Below are 17,839 nucleotides of genomic sequence, written 5' to 3' on the forward strand. Positions count from 1 at the left end.
TTGTGTTTTCCAAAGATCTTTTTGAGAACCTGACTGGTATTTTCATTCTCAATGAACACACATGTTCATTTTGATGAATTCAGCATATGTGGATGCTTCCTCATGGACCAGGCTTTTTATGTTAGATCTAAAACCTCATCATACTCAAGGTCACCGAGGTGTTTACCTAGCACCTACTGGGTTTGTAGTTTTGAGTTTTGCATTTAGAGCCAAGATCCTAACTTTTCATCACACACACACACACACACACACACACACACCAGGATTTATTCTTGCAAAAGCTTTAAGATCTGTATTTATATTCTTTTATCATGAGATGTCCAGTCCCAGTGTGTTGAGAAAATGACCTTTGCTACAGCCTAAATCAAAGTCGATATCAAAGTCCTATGTCAAAGTCGATAGATCGTGTTCACCTGGAACATTTCCTGGATCTCTATTCTGTTCAGCTCCTCCACTTACAATACTGCAGTGCCACGATCTCTACAGTTTATAGTAACTGTTGAAGCCACGCATCATCACTCCTCCACCTTTTCTTCTCCTCTACTAGCTTCACAAAACTTAATAATTACACATCGTCAAAAGTCACACACATGAATTTCAAAATCTACAGACATTATAGTCTTATTCTGTGGTTGTTGGTGCTTCTCAATTTTTAATTATTTAAAATTATTTCTGTAATGCTTTTGTAGAAATTCATGGAGGATTAGGATAAAGGTGCTCTTGCCCATTAGCAATGTGTTCTTGATTGTCCAGAACTGTACCATTCATGAAGAAATTCTTAAATTGTTGGGCCACTGCTCCCTGAAGGACAGCTAGTTGAGAGATAAAACTTTAGGAGATTTGGGGGATGTTTTTTTCACATAAAACAAAGACATATACTTTATCAGAGTTCATGAGTTAGGAGTGGATTGCTTGATAAAATAAGAGATGTCTGCTTCTTTACTTATTTTTTTTATTAGGGTTCTCTTTTGAGGCAAGGTCTTATGCAGGCTCACCTTCCCTCAAACTCCTTATGAGACAGAAGACAACCTTGACCCCCTGATCCCCCTATCTCTACTACTCCCAAGTACTGGGATTACGGGATGTGCATTTAAAAACTGAATTGAATTTTGAAGAAGCAATGAAGTGTTAGTATATGTATTCCTTATACATATATTGAAGAAAGTGTTTTCTTGTATTTGAAATTTGAACATACCACCAACCCAGCAGTCCTAGCTGAAGTGCTTTATAAACAATTCATCCCCTCCCTCAGGATGAACTTGGAGTCTTTCTGATCCACATTGTTGGACTTTGAAGGTAGGTTCTGTTTTTTCAGACAGACCCCAGGATCTGGTGACTGAAGGAATCAGCTTCCTCAGTACTTGAATGTCTACAAAGACAGCCCTTTTCTCTGCTAGTTCGGGATGGCACCAAGATTTTGAAAATCTCCTATCCAGCCTGAAGAAGTATTTGGTCCCAAGAAGAGTCTTCTGACATTTAGTGTGTGTGTGTGTGTGTGTGTGTGTGTGTGCACGCTTGCCTGAATATTGTATGCATTATCAGAGCAATGGAGACATAACTCTGAGTCCTGCAGGGGCCTCTGCATCAGAACCACACTGATACCACCAGTAAATCTGGTAGGAGTCCACTGGCATCATCTCAGTTAGCATCCTCATGATGCCTCAATAGAGATTGACCATCCTGGAGGAATATTTGATAACCCCATGTGCAACCGCAAAAGCAGCGTAGTTAAAGCTGGTACCTAAAAGCCCGAGGAACAGAAAATGGTATTTATATGCGGAGCTATGTGGAGCTCCCCAGCTTTGCTAATGGGACAGTGAGAGACCTGAGACAGGTCCATTGATGATTTGTGGACAGTGAGAGACCTGAGGCAGGGTCCATTGATGATTAGTGTGACAGTGAGAGAGCCTAGTCACATGTCATAGCTTATTTATTTGTATTGTAGTTTCTAATTTTAAAGAATATTTAAACAATATTTTTCTCCCTTCTCCAAACCCAAATTCTTGTAGATTATTAGTGCTGGACAGACGATTCTCCTTTGCTTCTCTGTGTATGCATTCTTTTATAAGCATGAAACAAACAAACCACTTGGTACCAGACACAAAGCTAGAGAAACCACATATCCACTTGGAGGAGACAGAAAATGAAAGAGAAAAAGATTACAAAAATAAACTAGGAAATGAAGTTAATAAAGATGAAAAAACTGTCATCAGTCAAAATAAAAGATGAAAAATTTAAATACACAGAAAATAACAGCATCAAAGATGAGGTTTTTATATATAACAAGTATTCATTTTATAACACTAGTAGTATAATTCAAATGCATGCGAACCCAATTCAGGAACAAAGCAACTATCCAAACGTGCAAGGGAGTTAAAATAATTGGAAGCGAATGGTAAATGAACCCCTGGAGACATACGTGAAATAGTAAAATTCACAGTAAAAGAATGATCTTAATAAAGAAGAATACACCAACAACTAAAATTATTAAAGATTGTTGTAGTCGCACCCTTTGCAAAAGATAAAGATTCTCTATTTATAGATCAGAGGGCCGGCGAGATAGCTCAGCAGGTAGAAGTGCTTGCCGCCAACTCTGATGACCTGAGTTCAATTCCCACACAGTGAAAGGACAGCAGAACTGACTCCCACAAGGACATGCATGTGTGCATATACATAGACACACACACATAAATAAATAACTATAAGAGTAGATATTGTATAAATGTCTACCGAAAATAATTAATTTGACACTTGAACCATTCACTTTTATAAATCATTTCTAATCTTGATAAAATGGCTACAGATTTGGAACACTACTTGAGACACTTAAACAGCCAAAACCTGGGAAGGGAGTGAGTGCTTTTCATTGGAGAAAATGTTAAATAAACATAGGAGAGTCATCCTATGGGATATTATGCAGATGTTAGTAAAGGAATGCCGTGTTCCACCAGCTGCTGAGAGAATAGTTATACAGGTTAAAAACATGCAGACTTGTGGTGCTGCAGATACCCTAGCCTCATACTCTGTTTTCCTGTCCTGTTCTTAAACTAGAGCTCACCCAAGGAGCCCAATCCAGCTCTGCTTGCTTGAGAATGGTACCACAACCAAGATCTGGACTCCACGCTGCTCAGGGGCTCTTTGACTAGTATGATAGCTAATCCTGACTGTCAGTGTAACAGAATCTAGATTTAGCTAGGAGACAAACCTTGAACCTGCTTGCAAAGCAGTTTCTCAAGTTGGTCACGTGTGTAAATTAGGGTGGAAGACCCATGCTAGCCACGCACAGCTGCGTTGTATTGGCAGGGTCATGGACTGAATTTACAAAGAAGAAAATAAGGTAGGCTGAGCACTGGAATTTGTCTCTCTCTGCTTCCTGGCTGGGGAGGCGGTGTGACCAGTCTCTTCAAGGTCCTGCCACCACCGTTTTCCTGTCATATGGAATGTGCCATCTAAGTGTGAGCAAATTAAAACCTTTCTTCCTTAAGTTTCTTTTGGCAAGATATTTTGTTACAGTAATGAAAAAGTAACCAGTACAATTGATCTGTTGCATCTATCCCCCCTCAGCAACCAATCAAGGAAACAAACAAGCTTCTGCTCACACTGATGTGTTGGCAGGTATCTGATACTTTTCTATGCATACATGGATGTAAGCATTTAGCAGGCTTAGAGCTCATTCTAACCTCTCTGTCTTCATAGGGTAACACACAGGCAATCCTGAACATGACATGTCTGTAGCCTCTTACTCCAACTGTGAGAATCTGTTCTCTACTGCCTGATAGCCATTGCTGAATGGTCCAGTCCAATGGGCACGCCTATCAATATCAGAATTATTGAAACACATTTCTAGAGATATCCACACATGAAAGAGAACATCTTTCATGCAAATTTCTTGTCTTAGGCAGCAGACTGCTCTCAGCTCCAAGGTTAGGTAGACCAGAGACTTTTCTTCCTACCTCTGTGACAGGTGGCTCCAGACATCTGTAATACAGTTGAGTTACATTTAGTATATTCTCCTTCATTCATCAATCTCCAGGTTGTGATGACTGTTTTGGCTGTCAACTTGACTACATCTGGAATTAAAGCCCCAAAAAGGCTGGGAACACCTGTGACGGATTTTTGCTTAATTAAACTATTTAAAATGGGGAAATCCACTTCTAATCACACTCTTTGAGGAGAAAAGATGCACCTTTGTTCCAGATCTTTCAGGTAGGAAGACCCACCTCTAATCTGGGCTATGTCTTCTGCTGAAAGCCTATATAAAGTACATGGAAGAAGGAAGCCTTGCTCTTTGCCTGCTTGCTCTAACCTTGCTAGCAAGTTCATTTCTTCACAGGTGTTAGAGCCACACCAGGATGGGTTCATTATTGAACTTGATATCAAGTCTTGAACACAGGGAGGTCTTGCTCTGGCTGTCTTCAGTATCAATGTCTGTTAGAATTACAGTTACCACTGGTGTGGCCAGACTGAGAGCTGACTTGCCTGTAGATTTTTCTGTTTGTGGCATTTACTCCTTTTTTTTTCTCTTTCCCTTTTTCTATCCTTTTTGTTAATTGGGTAATGTACACAGTTTCACCTTACTTCCTCTCTAGACTCACCAGTTTGGTTTATTTTTAAAGATGCTATTGGTAGTGCTAGGGTTTCCAGTCTTCATTCTTTTTTGCTTGTTTCTGCTTTTGTTTTTCAGAGAAGGTAGCCCACATTGGCCTCCAACCTGCCATCCTCCTGCCTTAGCTTCCCAGATGCTGGGATTCTAGGTGTGGGTCACTTTAAATTCATGTATGTCAGGTAATGCAGCAGCTCTTTCTATGGCATGTCTTATGAGCATGCCCGGGTCCCCCCCATCCCGTGTGTCACCCCTGCATTCCTGTGCTATACTGTGACTGCCACCCCCACAATGACATCAGAGCAAGGCTAGAAGTGGAGAAGGGTGGCAATGGTGACATTGAGGCTTGAGGAAAGGCTGAGAACCTAGGGTCCCTGTGGAGGGGAAGAAGGGAAATCAGGATGAAACAGTTCTTCCAAAACCCTCTGTGAGACAGGGTGAGCCCTGGCTTCTTTACTGCCTTAGCCGGAGGACCCTCCAGCGTCCAGATGGAGTCTGGCTTTGCTTTGAGACTCTGTGAGCTGCTTCCCTGGCTCCCCTGTCGGACCCTGACAGTTCCTGGTGCCGAAATAAAAAACATTCCTCATGGTGCATCTGTGTGCTGAAGACTTCACCTTTCCTAAAAATGAATTTGGATAAGTTCCCAGATTATACATCTGGATCCCTAATTTACAGTTCCAAAGATCAGAACGGTGGGTAAACTTCTGTCTCACTCTACCTGCTCAGAACACCAGCGGGGGAATCTGGCCCCAGCCACCTGCCAGCTGATGATCACTGGGGTTGCATCTGGGGCTCACACCACGGCCCGGCTTTTATTCCTGGTCTCTATGGCAGCCTTGGGCTCATTCCATTGATGGGACCACCAGGCATAAGAGCTTTCTTCAGAAGGCCCTGATACACTGCAGTAGCTCAGCACCTGTGATGGTTGGCAGTAAAAGCTCAGCCACGTGGACCCTAATGGTGCTTCTGTGGGTGCAGCTTTTTACATGGTATATATGTGGGCATGTATATATGTATTATGCATGCATATATGTATGTATGCATGAATGTATGTGTGTGTGTAGTATGAAGTGTACATGTGTGATGTGTGCATACATGTGCACATGCGTGCATCTCCATGCAGGTACCTAGGAACCAAGGGAAGACATTAGGTGCCCTGTACTATCATTCTCTGACTTTTTCCTATGAGACGGGATCCCTCATTGAACCTGGAGCTAGGCTGGCAGCCAGCAAGCCCCAGGAACTCTCTCATATCTATCTTCCACAGAGCTGGGTTACAAGTAAAAAGAGGGCCACACTCAGCTTGTTACATGGGTGCTGGGGATTTGAACTCAGGTCCACACGCTTGCACAGTCACCACTCCTACCCACCAAACTCCAGCCTGGTTGCAGCTTGCTAAGAAAGTTTGGTTCAAATATTTTCAAGCCAGCCACAACAGGAGGCAATTCTCTTTTTTTTTTTTTTGATTTTTTTATTGATAAAAGGAGAATAATAAAAAAAAAACAAATTTCCACCTCCTCCCAGCCTCCCATTTCCCTCCCCCTCCTCCCACTCTTCTCCCCCTCCTCCCACCCCTCTCCCCTTCCCCCCACTCCTCTCCCCCTCCCTCTCCAGTCCAAAGCACTCCTCTGAGCAGAAAGATCTGGAAAAAACCTGTGCATTAACAACCGCAAATCTTGACTGTCAAAATATTTGATCTTTGAGAAGCTTATAAGGTCTCATTGCTGGGAGTGCATGGGGTTCACCTTTGGAGCTGTGAAGACTGAGGTTCCTTGCTTGTACACAGAGCAGTTGAGCTCAGGTCCCCGGGGGCAAGCCACAGCTCCCGTGCTCTGTTAAGGTGCCCCCAGAATTGAGGTATGTGGTTAGGGTTGAAGGCTGCGGCAGAGAGCACAGCAATGGGTAGAAAAGCAGACTCGATGCCAAGGTGGATCAGAGCCCAAAAGCCCATGGGCTAATTTGGGATTGTAGATCACTCGGAAAATGGGGTCTTTGTGCAGCTGGGAAGGAGCATGTTCTCCGCCGACGATTAGGGCAATTTCAGAGCAAAGATCTCACCTGGTTAACTGTGCTGCCTGCTTGTAATGGGTTAGTGATTACAGTTCCATGAGAACAACTCAAACACTGATTAAACTTCTCCCTGCTCCCAACTGCAGGGCTCCCAATAGGGCAAGCTAGCTTCATTTGGGGTTAGCATTGGAGCTTAAAATGCTAAAATGACACTGTTTTAAAAATATTTACCTTGGGCTAATGGCAGTCAAGGAAACATTGCTGTACACACCTCACTGTGAGCCCGATGAGTTCCCTATTGGTGTAAACCAAAACTCCTTCTCCTGCCACACACTGCTGTTTCACACCTTTAATACACTTTGTGACTGCTGTATTTCTTGTCGGTATCTTGCAAGGCCCACAGCATTTTCAAGTCACCCTAGGTGACTACCCTAGGGAAGCACGTTGGTAAGCTAGCTAGAATAGCCTCAGTTTTAAGCCTGAGAAAGCTCCCAGAGGCAGATGAGGCTCCAGTACTAAGAAACGGCACTCCTTACACCTGGATCTCAAGCGTCCTTGAATAATCCAGCCACCGTTTTTGCAGGCCTCCCTGATAATGATGTGGATGGCAGAGATGCAAATTCCTCCTTGGTCTCCGATTATCTGCCCTGTAGGCTCCGGTGTTCGAACGCTTGGTTCCCAGTGGATGGCACTGTCAGGGACGAGTGTGGAGCCTTCAGGAGGTGGAGACTCGCTAGCAGAAGTAGGTTCCTGGTAAGAGTTGGGCGTGTGTGGAGTGAGGAAGTTTGAGGTTTTACGGGCTGGGCTCATTTCATCTTTGCGCTCTGCCTTTGGACTGTGAACACACTGTGACCAGCAGCCTCCTGCGCTTGGCACCCCACCTTCCCCACAGTGACAGTTTCTATCTCCTGGGAAAAAAAGTAACCCAGAGGAAACCCTTCCCTCCTAAGTGGCTTATCAGGTGTGTGGTCACAGTCATGGAAAAAACAATGCCCTATGGCTAAAACATAGCATAAGTTACTTTTATTAGCTATCTTAACTATAAAGTACTGTGGCTTTAAGTATATTGTGCTTGTTGTGCCAATTCTGCCATCATCGATCTTTAGAGATGACTCATCCCTGTGCTTCTTATCCAGCTCCTGATGACCACACCCTCCTTCCCACTCCTGGGGCAGACGATCACATGGGATGCAGGCTACCCTTTGTGGCTGCCCTTCTCACTCAGCACCAGCTCCTCAAGGCATGGTGTGTAGCAGGGACTCTTAACTGTAAAGATAATAGCAGCATTCAGTTGTACAGAGAGATCACGTCCTGCCTGCCTACTTTTGACTCCTGCGTGGCTCTGCTTATGAAAGTCTGGCTGTCACAACACTTTCAGTGGTAGCAGATGCCCACAGGGCCTGAGGCAGCAGCGGAATTTTCTGGTCACACAGTTAGTATCAGTTCACACGGGGCTCCTCTGCCTCCCTGCGCAGATCAAGCCTCCACATTAAGCACAAGGTTCCAACGCCTCCACACACTCACTCCTCAACACCTGTCATTTCCTTTTGAAATAATAGTTACCCTAATAAATGTAATAAGGGAAACAGGGAATCACATAGGTTTTGGTTTTCTTATCACTAGCAGTGGTGAGTGTCTTTCCACGAGTCTATTGGCCACCTGGGCATCTCCCCAAAGAACTGACTCTCCATGGTCTTCATCCTTTGTATGGAAGTTCTTGCTTTTAGTTGATGAGTTGATGAGTGCTTTGAGTTCATTATATAGTCTGTATATTAATCTTCCATCAAATACGTGACCTCTCTCATTCTGTTGGCCAGTTCCAACTTCTCTCTCTCTCTCTCTCTCTCTCTCTCTCTCTCTCTCTGTGTGTGTGTGTGTGTGTGTGTGGTTGTTGTTGTTATTGTTTTTTTCAACATAGTGTTTCTCTGTGTAGCCCTGGCTGTTCTGAAATTCACATTTTAGAGCAGGCTGGCCTTGAACACAGAGATAGATCTTCCTGCTTCTGCCTCCAGAGTGCTGGGACTGAAAGCATGTACCACCACTGTCTGGCTTTATCTCTTCTTTATATTGTCTGTGTTTTTGGTGTCATGCCTGAGAAATCATTACCAAAGCCAATTCCATGAAGCTTTCCAATTATACTTTTACTAAGAGTTTAGAGTTTGGGCTTTGCTATTGGTAATATTAATATCAATATGTATACGTTATTTTATATCTTGGATTTTCTTGCTTTGAGGTTCTCACCTAGTTTCTTTGGGGAGATATTTTGTTTCATACAGTCTGTCTTCAAGCTAGATAATAGCTTGGCCACATTTCAGGCTGTTCAAATATGCCGTTCTAACCGAAAGAGCAAACACCCCTTTGGATTTGCCCTGCACGTATCCACATCAAGGAACACGATGCCTTTACCTGCTTTATCCAAACATTTTTGAAATGCAGAATTACTTACTTTTCTGAGCCTCTTGGAAAAGCTAACAAAATCAGTTCACAGGGGTACATGTTCAAATTCTCAGCCAGAGTATACACAGTGGTAATAGCTGCAAGCTGGTTCCAGCCTTCTGACAAACTGGATACTTGAAAGCTCTTTTTTGGTATACCAGATGAAGAGTTACGGGTACAGTGGGGCTATTTCCTAGTGACTGGGGATGCTGCCATACGTCTGCCCTGCTGGTGCTGCTTGTCTTAAATGTCCTTGTTCCAACCTCACACAGAAAATGAGAGTTGGCTTTTTTTAGGCAAGAAGGGGGAGAAAAAAAAGCATTGTAATAATGCTTAATTTGGGAAAAAATTGCATTCTGAACCAAGCATTTTGCAGTATGTGGGCCATTTGGTTTTGAGCTCTGAGCTTTCCTTCACAATCCAGGGTAATGCGCAGATATTATCAAGGATTTAGCAATTTGATAACACTGAAATTTTGCTGGGTCAGGGCAGAGACTGTTGTTTGCACAGCTGCATTAGACTCTCCATGATCGACTAGTGGTTCAACATATTATGGTCACCTTACTCAACTCCTCCAGTCAGTGCTCCATCGGGTAGCTTTGCTCAGAAGGAAAAGCAGGAAGTACACATGTTAGCTCCTGCTAGAACAGGAGGATGCTATGTGAGAAGCTGCGCATTGGGCTAAGTGTGATGCCGTGCGGGTACTGATGGAGCCAGCTACAGAGTTCTGACCATCTTGCCTGAAAGCATGCGCGTAACTGGGAAAATAGGAATTGAGATGAGAAGCAGCCCTACATTTTAGAGCAATTCTTGGAGGTTTTTGTTTTCCCTTTGTTTGGCACTGACCCGACATGTATTACTGAGTCTTCAACTCGGGCTACTTCTTCCAAGCAGTGGACTCTCGGGCTGAACCCCAGAAGCACAGAGACACAGTGATGCCCCAAAACAGTCCCCATGCCCAATATAGTCAGAGAAACCCTGCACCAAGTCGCCACTGCGAATTCTGAGTTATTTGTCTAGCAAGTTGATAATGTCTACCGTTTCCTCCATGGAATCAAAAGCTTCGGCATCTGCTTCCTCTCCTTGCTCAGAAATACTGTCAGCCCTGTGCAGGCAACAAGAGCTGGGGTGGAGGCGAGGGGGCTTACAGTAGGACCAGAACACGGGGAGTAATAAGCACGGGCACTTGACCTTACTTTCAGTTTTAGAATCCTGGCAGGCAGGCAGGGATGCTTCTTGCTGTCCACATCAGGCTTGTGGCTGTAGACGCGGGGTACAAAACACCAACCTTTGGATGGCTCTGCCACTTTGCTGCTGGGGCTTGGAGCGGTTGGTTGTCTGCAACTTCCCTGATTAGCATGCATTAGACAAGTTAAGGGACCTGCGAGGAACCTGGCTCTCCACTGCTGCTGTCAACTTCCTGGCCTTCGATAAATGATCCGGAGCTACTGCTGCTGCTCGGCGTGGGGATGGAAATGTGTTTCGGCACTAAAACCACTGTTTGCATGACATCATTCCATATCAGATTACACTGTAGTGTCAGGAATGTAATCATTAGCATTTAAACATGCATAAAATTTAATTAACCTACTTACCAGTTTGCTTAGAACTTTTGAAGGGCTACCTAGAGTCCTCTCTAAGCGTTTTATTACAGAGTTTTGGAAAAGCTCACAAAGGAGAGAAGTTCGCTGGGATTTTTCTCCCTAAAGCTGATGGGCCGTGACGGATGAGCAGATGACCCGAGTTAATTATTATTGAATTCGTTATTACTGCTTTGTTGTCACCCGGCTCAGCCAGGGTAAAATGATGACAGTAGGTATCTCATTAAAACAGCTGTTTCAATTATGTAGCGGCAAATATTTAAAAAGCGAGCCTTCCAAGTTTAAAGCTGTTAACAAAGTTTGTTTGTGCTTCTTGTGCCAAGATGATCTGGCCGGAAACAGAGGGTGGGGGCTGGGAGATGCGAGCTTGATGACTTTCCTTCCCAAGGAGGCGCAGAAGCCCAGAGAAACCTTCCTGGTCCAGATCCAGGAGGATGGAGAAGGTAAATGACCAAGAGACAGGCCAGGAAAAAAAGATAGGGCATAACGCTCCACATCCCACAGGTCCATATATCTCACAATGCACCTAACTGAGACCCTGAGTTTGGGATTCATGACAGTTGGAGAATGTTCCCCAGTGTCCTCCCCATCCCAGGATGACTTGGAGGAGATGTGAGCTTCCTTTGGAACATGGACTTTGGACCACTTACTTGTCCGTGAAGCCCTGGTCATTCATTCAATGGCTCACCTAATCTCTCTCTGCTGTCAGTGTGATGCCAGCTTGGAGCAGATGAAGTGATCTGTCCCCTGTTAGAACTGCCCCTTGGGTTCACCATAAATCACATGTTCTTTCAATGCTGCTGGCACAGGGGAATAACCCGGATGTTTTTCCATCCTCACCTGGCTGCAGAGAGTCCCTGTGATGTCCAGTTCTGCTCCTCGATGGTCGCACTGCCCCAAGGCTGCCCCTATTCAATGGCATCCAATACAATAATAGTATGAGGTCTGGGGATTCGGACCTTCAGGTTCACAAATCATTAAGAAGCATCTCTTCCCCACACCTCAGCCCCTCAGGAGAGGACAGCTGTGCTCAGGAGAGAGATGGTGCAGCTGTGTGAGTTCTCCAAGGGCCACGAGTATCACACAGTCCCTCCCCCACTGCCCCTTGCTGGGCTTAGATCAGGGATCTGGGTCAGGACAAATAGAGAACCATTAAGGAAAAAAACCTTCAGGGAGATTACAATGCTGTTTGCATTCAGAGTTTGAAAGTAAATGTCCAGGTAACATCCAACCAGGAGAGCAAGATGCAACCTTTCCTATAGATCTCTTCCCTAACCCCTTCCAAGATTTATCAGCTTTCACTCAGTTTTCAAGAGCACTGCCTACCACATGATGTTATTGGAAGATTCAAATACAAAAAATAAATAGATTATTATGCTGGATAACACCTCAGTCAATCAACATTATCAGTTTAAAACTAATATCTGAGACCCTCCTGAAGAATGTCTTTGCTAGGGTAGCAGGACCTTCATTTTGTGTTCACGAAAAGATGAAATTCTTGTTGTTCAGTCCTCAAATTAAAAGGGAGAAAAATCTCACTTGTGCAGTTCCTAAAATTAAAATTCCAACAGTGAACTTTCAATTAGAGAGAACACAGTGAAATTCACAGCTGTGTTGGTGTCGTGTTGTGGGATCGCAAAGTTCATGGCATTGTTGGAAATGTTGTAGAGCAAAGAGGTCTCACTGTCTTTGTCACAGTGGTTACAGAGTTTTTCACATCTTATTGTGGTCTATGGGAACATTTTCATGGGGAGAGAAGAGTTGGGGCAGGGACCTGTGAAGGACATGGTAAACTATACCAGTGTGATTGTGTTGCAGTGAGCAACTGGACGCATTAATAATGTGAAGATGAGCTGAACCTGTGTAGTAACAATGTGATCAACTGTGCCTATGTGATAATGATCAACTCTACCCATGTAACACACTCCAGTACCCACTGTACCTATGTGATAATGATCGACTCCACCTATGTAACACACTTCAGTAACCACTGTACCTATGTGATAATGATCACATCTACCCATGTAACACACTCCAGTAACCACTGTACCTATGTGATATTGATCAACTCTACCCATATAACACACTGCAGTAACCACTGTACCCATGTGATAATGATCACCTCTACCCATGTAACACACTGCAGTGATCACTGTACCCGTGTGATAATGATCAACTCTACCCATGTAACACACTCCAGTACCCACTGTACCTATGTGATAATGATCGACTCCACCTATGTAACACACTTCAGTAATCAATTGTATGCATGTAATAGTATTAATCAACCAAATCCATGTAATTAATCATACTGCACTGATCAACATACAGAAGGCAATGGGTAGTTTGTTGAAATGTTATTATTTGTGACCTTCATGCCCACAGACTCCCAGTAGAAGAATGGACATGGACTTTTTCTGGGTTCTGCCTCCCTCTCTCTCCCATCCTCTGCAGACTCAGGGACGCGTGTTACCTTCCACAGCATGGAAACAGGCAAGGTCCTAGACTGCCTCTTTGGGGACTCTGAGTCTGATTTAGTAAGGGTCACATTCCTCTCACATTTGGCCAAGCTAAAATAAATGCAGGCAGAAGAAAGCTGCAGGCTTTTTAGCAAGACTGATATGTTAGAAAGTGTTTGAAATTTAGATCCATAGCACAGACTCTCTAAAACTATTAACTTTCTAAGCATTGGATCCTTGGACTGCTGATTCTAGAAACAGGAGAGTTCTGAAATTCTTGTATTATCAACTGCAGCTCACCTTGCAACACTCCAAAGCTTCAATTCCAATCAGTATCATCTGCTGGACACTTACCATATGTCTTGTTTATCCTCATTTTACACAATGGCTTCTCAAAAGAGGACAGGGAGCCAGTAATACAGGAAGTTCAAGCTTCTCCTCCTCAAAGCCCAAATGACATCACTAGCTCAAATCTAGCACAATCCGGACTCAGCAGGGAGACAGAGGCAAGCGCTCCATGAGGCATAGGAGATAATGTTCCAGCTCCCTGGTATAGAGCCATGCAATTAGTACCTCCCTCACCCCCATGTCATTGTCCTAGAAGCCTTCTTTACCTTAAGGGCTTCCAGAAGTGACAGAAAGTACCATACATGCACCATGAGTATTTCAATGATATAAAAACTGGGACATCTGGGCATCTAGCAAGAGAATCCTGTGTGATGGACAGCAGGCCAGGAAGCAGCAGCCTCCTTTTGCAATGCCCCTCATTAGCTGCAGAGCTGCAGGGGTCTGGACCCTGGGTCATCATTGACAGGATCTTCCTAAGCTTGGATATTTGCCAGGAGACATAGCCAAGAGGCTACACAATGCAATACATAGAGACCTTGCCTGAAGACAGATGCTGAGATCAGGAAGTTCAGGGTACCAGGTCCCCGGCTATACCACTGCTCGCATCAGAACTTGAGCATGGCTCACAGTCATGTCTCCCCACCCTTCTGCTCTGTTGTATTGTTCATAATCCATGAAGAAAAATCTCAAAATTTTTCTAAAAAATATATATCTTAAAGAGTAAGTTCTAAAACATAGACGCTTATCACAAACAAACCCTTTGTCTTTCCTGAGGAGAACACCTCAGAGAATCACCTCGAGCCAGAAGGACTGCCTCTTGCATGAGGATGAAGATGTTTTCCAATGTCAAAGAAAGACTGTGGTTCCAGGGACACTTCCTACTCACTGTGTGGGGAGCCAGTGGTGCCCTTGTGTAGTAAGAACAGCCAAACAGTGACCACACGGGGCCCATCCTCCATTGTGGCCGAACACCCATTAACAGCGAGCTGGAAACCTGGAGTCACACTTTGAGAGCTAACAGATGAAGTTGGCTCTGCAGGGATCCCCGTGTTCTCAGAAGGGGGGAAAGAGGCAGCTTCTGCCTGCCGTGCCTCAGCTCCCTGGTTTCTGCCAGATGTGGGGGCTATGGGGAATATTTTTTTCTGTTTTGTTCATGCAACAAACTTTAGTCTTCCAGAAACACAGATACTGAAGTCCCTAAGGGGTGGTGAATGTGCCATGGGAATGGGGTTGCAGCCCGTCCTGCTCCCCGAAAAAGCTGCCTCACTCTCTGCCATCACACTGGTCCCTGGTCCATCAGTCAGGCTGCAGGGGGAACTGAGCTGAAAGTCTAAAATTAGGCATAAACTTCCCCATTTGGCTAGACATCCACAATGTCACTAATGGAGACAATGTAGTCACATTTCAAAAGCAGAATATGTTTTCTACACACACACAAACACTACAAGCACACAAACACATGCATACACAAAAGCACACACACGCGCACCACCCCACACTTCAATGCCTTTGATTTTCAAGATTTTATAAGGAGATAAAGAGTAAACCCAAAACTTAAGAATTCACTCTCAAAATAGTATGGGTGTGGAAAACAGTTTTAAATGCATGTTCTCTACAATGACACTATTGTTAAGAGGGGTATCGTGCGGGCCTCCTAGACGGAAACTTTGGGGTGGTATATCAGCATTCCAACTTCATAGAAAAGAGTTTTTCAATTGTATTGGTATAATATTTAGGACATCAAGCTAATTATATTTATGTGCCTATGTGAAAAAATTGGTAGGTAGTTACATGTCTTCAGTAAAGAGTGGGTGATGGTTTATCGTATATGTAACTCTCATGGGAACATCTGGCTAAGCTCACGCTGGAAGAGTTGCAGGACATGGGGCATAAAGTACCAGATTCCCATGCAGACAGTGTTTCACTCACTGCTGTTACGGCATAGACCTGCTCTAAGCACTGGACTGAGCTGCCCAGCACTGCTCTAGGGGTTCCCTTCCCTTTGGGGCAAGCTTAAAAGATGGCAGCTCTCTGAAAGTTCTGTGACCCTACACTCCACAGGGTGTCTTTTGGGGGTGACCAGGAGACAGGGGGAAGGTCCCACAGCAGCAGCCCGGGTAGAATGCCTTCTGGGCACTGGGATTAAAAAAAAAAACCCTGCATATGACCATGCTAGTCTTTCCCCTGAGCTCTGGGAATCTAATGGGTCCTCAAGCTTACATGGCAAGCGTTTCAGTGATTAAACTGTTAGGCCAGGCCCATAATGGGTTTTTTTTTTTTTTGGTTATTTGTTTGTTTTAAGGGAAAATGGAAAAGACTGTGTTTATTCTATCCTGTAACCAGGGAAGGTGCTCTGAAACCCAGCGTCTCCTCTCTGCATACTGGTACCTCCCTGCTTTTCGGCCTTCACCTGTCTCTCTGTGAACACCCTTGCTTAGGGAAATGAAATAGCTCCTTGTTGGAAACACACCCCCACAGGGTCAAATTATATATAATAATGACCTTGCCTGCTGTCTGGGTAACTCTTAAATATTCCTCTCTACCATCAAACATTTCCCCAGAACCATTTCAGGAGTCCTTAGGTCCCTGCCTGCTTGAGTAGCGGGGTTGCTGTTTGTGCAAACACGTCGTGCTTTTGTGGAGCCTTTATTTATTGGGTCTGGAGAATCAGGAATCATCCTCTCTAGAACTGAGTTCTTCTCTGCTTCTGTGGTGGTGGTGGTGTTTTTGTTTGTTTGTTTGTTTTTGCTGTTTGTTTGTTTCCATAATCAATCGTTATTCAATGAGTAGAGTAGCATTTGTTAACCATAATGGCTCTTTACTTGTTTTATGTCAGAAATCACACACACACACACACACACACACACACACACACACACACACACACGGTGGCATTAGCGAAAATATGTTTAATTAAGTTGTTGTTAACAGAAGCAAAGAGTACATGAGAACCCAAAGACCTTCTCTTGAAGCATTGATCATTGTGGTACAGAAACTGCCTGTGGCCCTAAAGGTCCCACAGGCTCCCAAAGCCCCTCCTTTTCCTTTTCCCTACCCTGAAAAGCCAGGGCAGGAGCTGGAAACCCTCTTCCAGCTGCTGGAGGCCCAGCCCGTGCTGCCTGCCTCCTGCTCTTGCAGTCTTTAATTATTATGCTAATGTGTTCCAGTTTTCAAGGGACACTGCAGTCCACATTTCCAGCCTACAGGACAGTCCCCCAGGAGCAGTGGAAGTCGAACGGAGCAGCACACCTGACCTTTGAAGACTGGAGTCAGTACAAGATTTATTTATTTATTTTTTATTCTATATGAGCCTCTTTCTGGGTGCCTCCATCTCTTGTTCCTCGCTCCGTGTTTGTCACCCTGCTTTTCACTCGGGATTTTTAGAAGATACCATGCTTTGATGTCCTATTTCCTAACTTAAAGGGGTGACTAGGAACTTAAGGGTAATCAAACGAAAGCCCAACGTTATGAAGACAGGGCTCAGCCGCGGAATCCAAATGTTGCTGGAGCATCACAGTCATGAGTGAGGAGGTATTACAACCCGTGACACCTTGAAACGAAGGAGAAACCAACTAGGCAGCATGGCTAATGTGGTCAAGAGATGGCAAAGGTGTATCCACTTAGCCTCCATACGTTGAAGGGCGTGGGTGACCCTGGCACCAAAGCCACTCTTGACCCTTCCTGATGTTTACTGCACAGATACAAGCAGTCAGTTCCCAAAAAAAGAAGGTTCTGGACCCTTACCTGCATGGCCCTCTTATCATCCCTGCAGATGCAATCTGCTCTGCCTTCTCTGTGTGGCTTTGATGGAGTCAGCACTAGGTGGCATCTCCAGTCCTTTTCTTTCCTTCTGATGGGTGATGGCCACAGTCACATGGGTTGCCTTGACTCAGCTGGGGCCCCCACGAAGTCATCTGCAAAGACTGTGCTAGTTTCTTGACACATTGCAGCTGTCAATCTGAAATGTCCTTGCTCCCTCCCCTTTTCTGTAAACTGCTGATTGCGTGATCCCATCTTCACACCAACTCTCTGAAGTTCCCTGTTGCCTTCCACATGTGCAATGCATGTGCAGACTTAGCGTTAAAGCACAGATGCTGACGACGATTCCAAGCTGTACATTGAGTACCTACTGTTTACCTCTCTGTGCTGTGGGAGAAAACTCTCTTGGCTCCCAAGAGTGAGGAAGGGTTGCAGGTTGGGAGCTGGCAGGAATCTAACAGCGCTGAAATCTAGGTGGAGACTAACAGAACAATCTTCCAGCGCTTTGCAGGGAAGTCAGAGTTCTTCTCACAGGCTAGCTACTCTCACATGCATTTATTAGCAACACGGAATGTCCAGACATGGAGATGGAGCCTATAAAGAACTTGGGGATAGATAAAGGA

This window comes from Microtus pennsylvanicus, chromosome 4, assembly GCF_037038515.1.
Source record: "Microtus pennsylvanicus isolate mMicPen1 chromosome 4, mMicPen1.hap1, whole genome shotgun sequence".
Lineage (NCBI taxonomy): Eukaryota > Metazoa > Chordata > Mammalia > Rodentia > Cricetidae > Microtus > Microtus pennsylvanicus.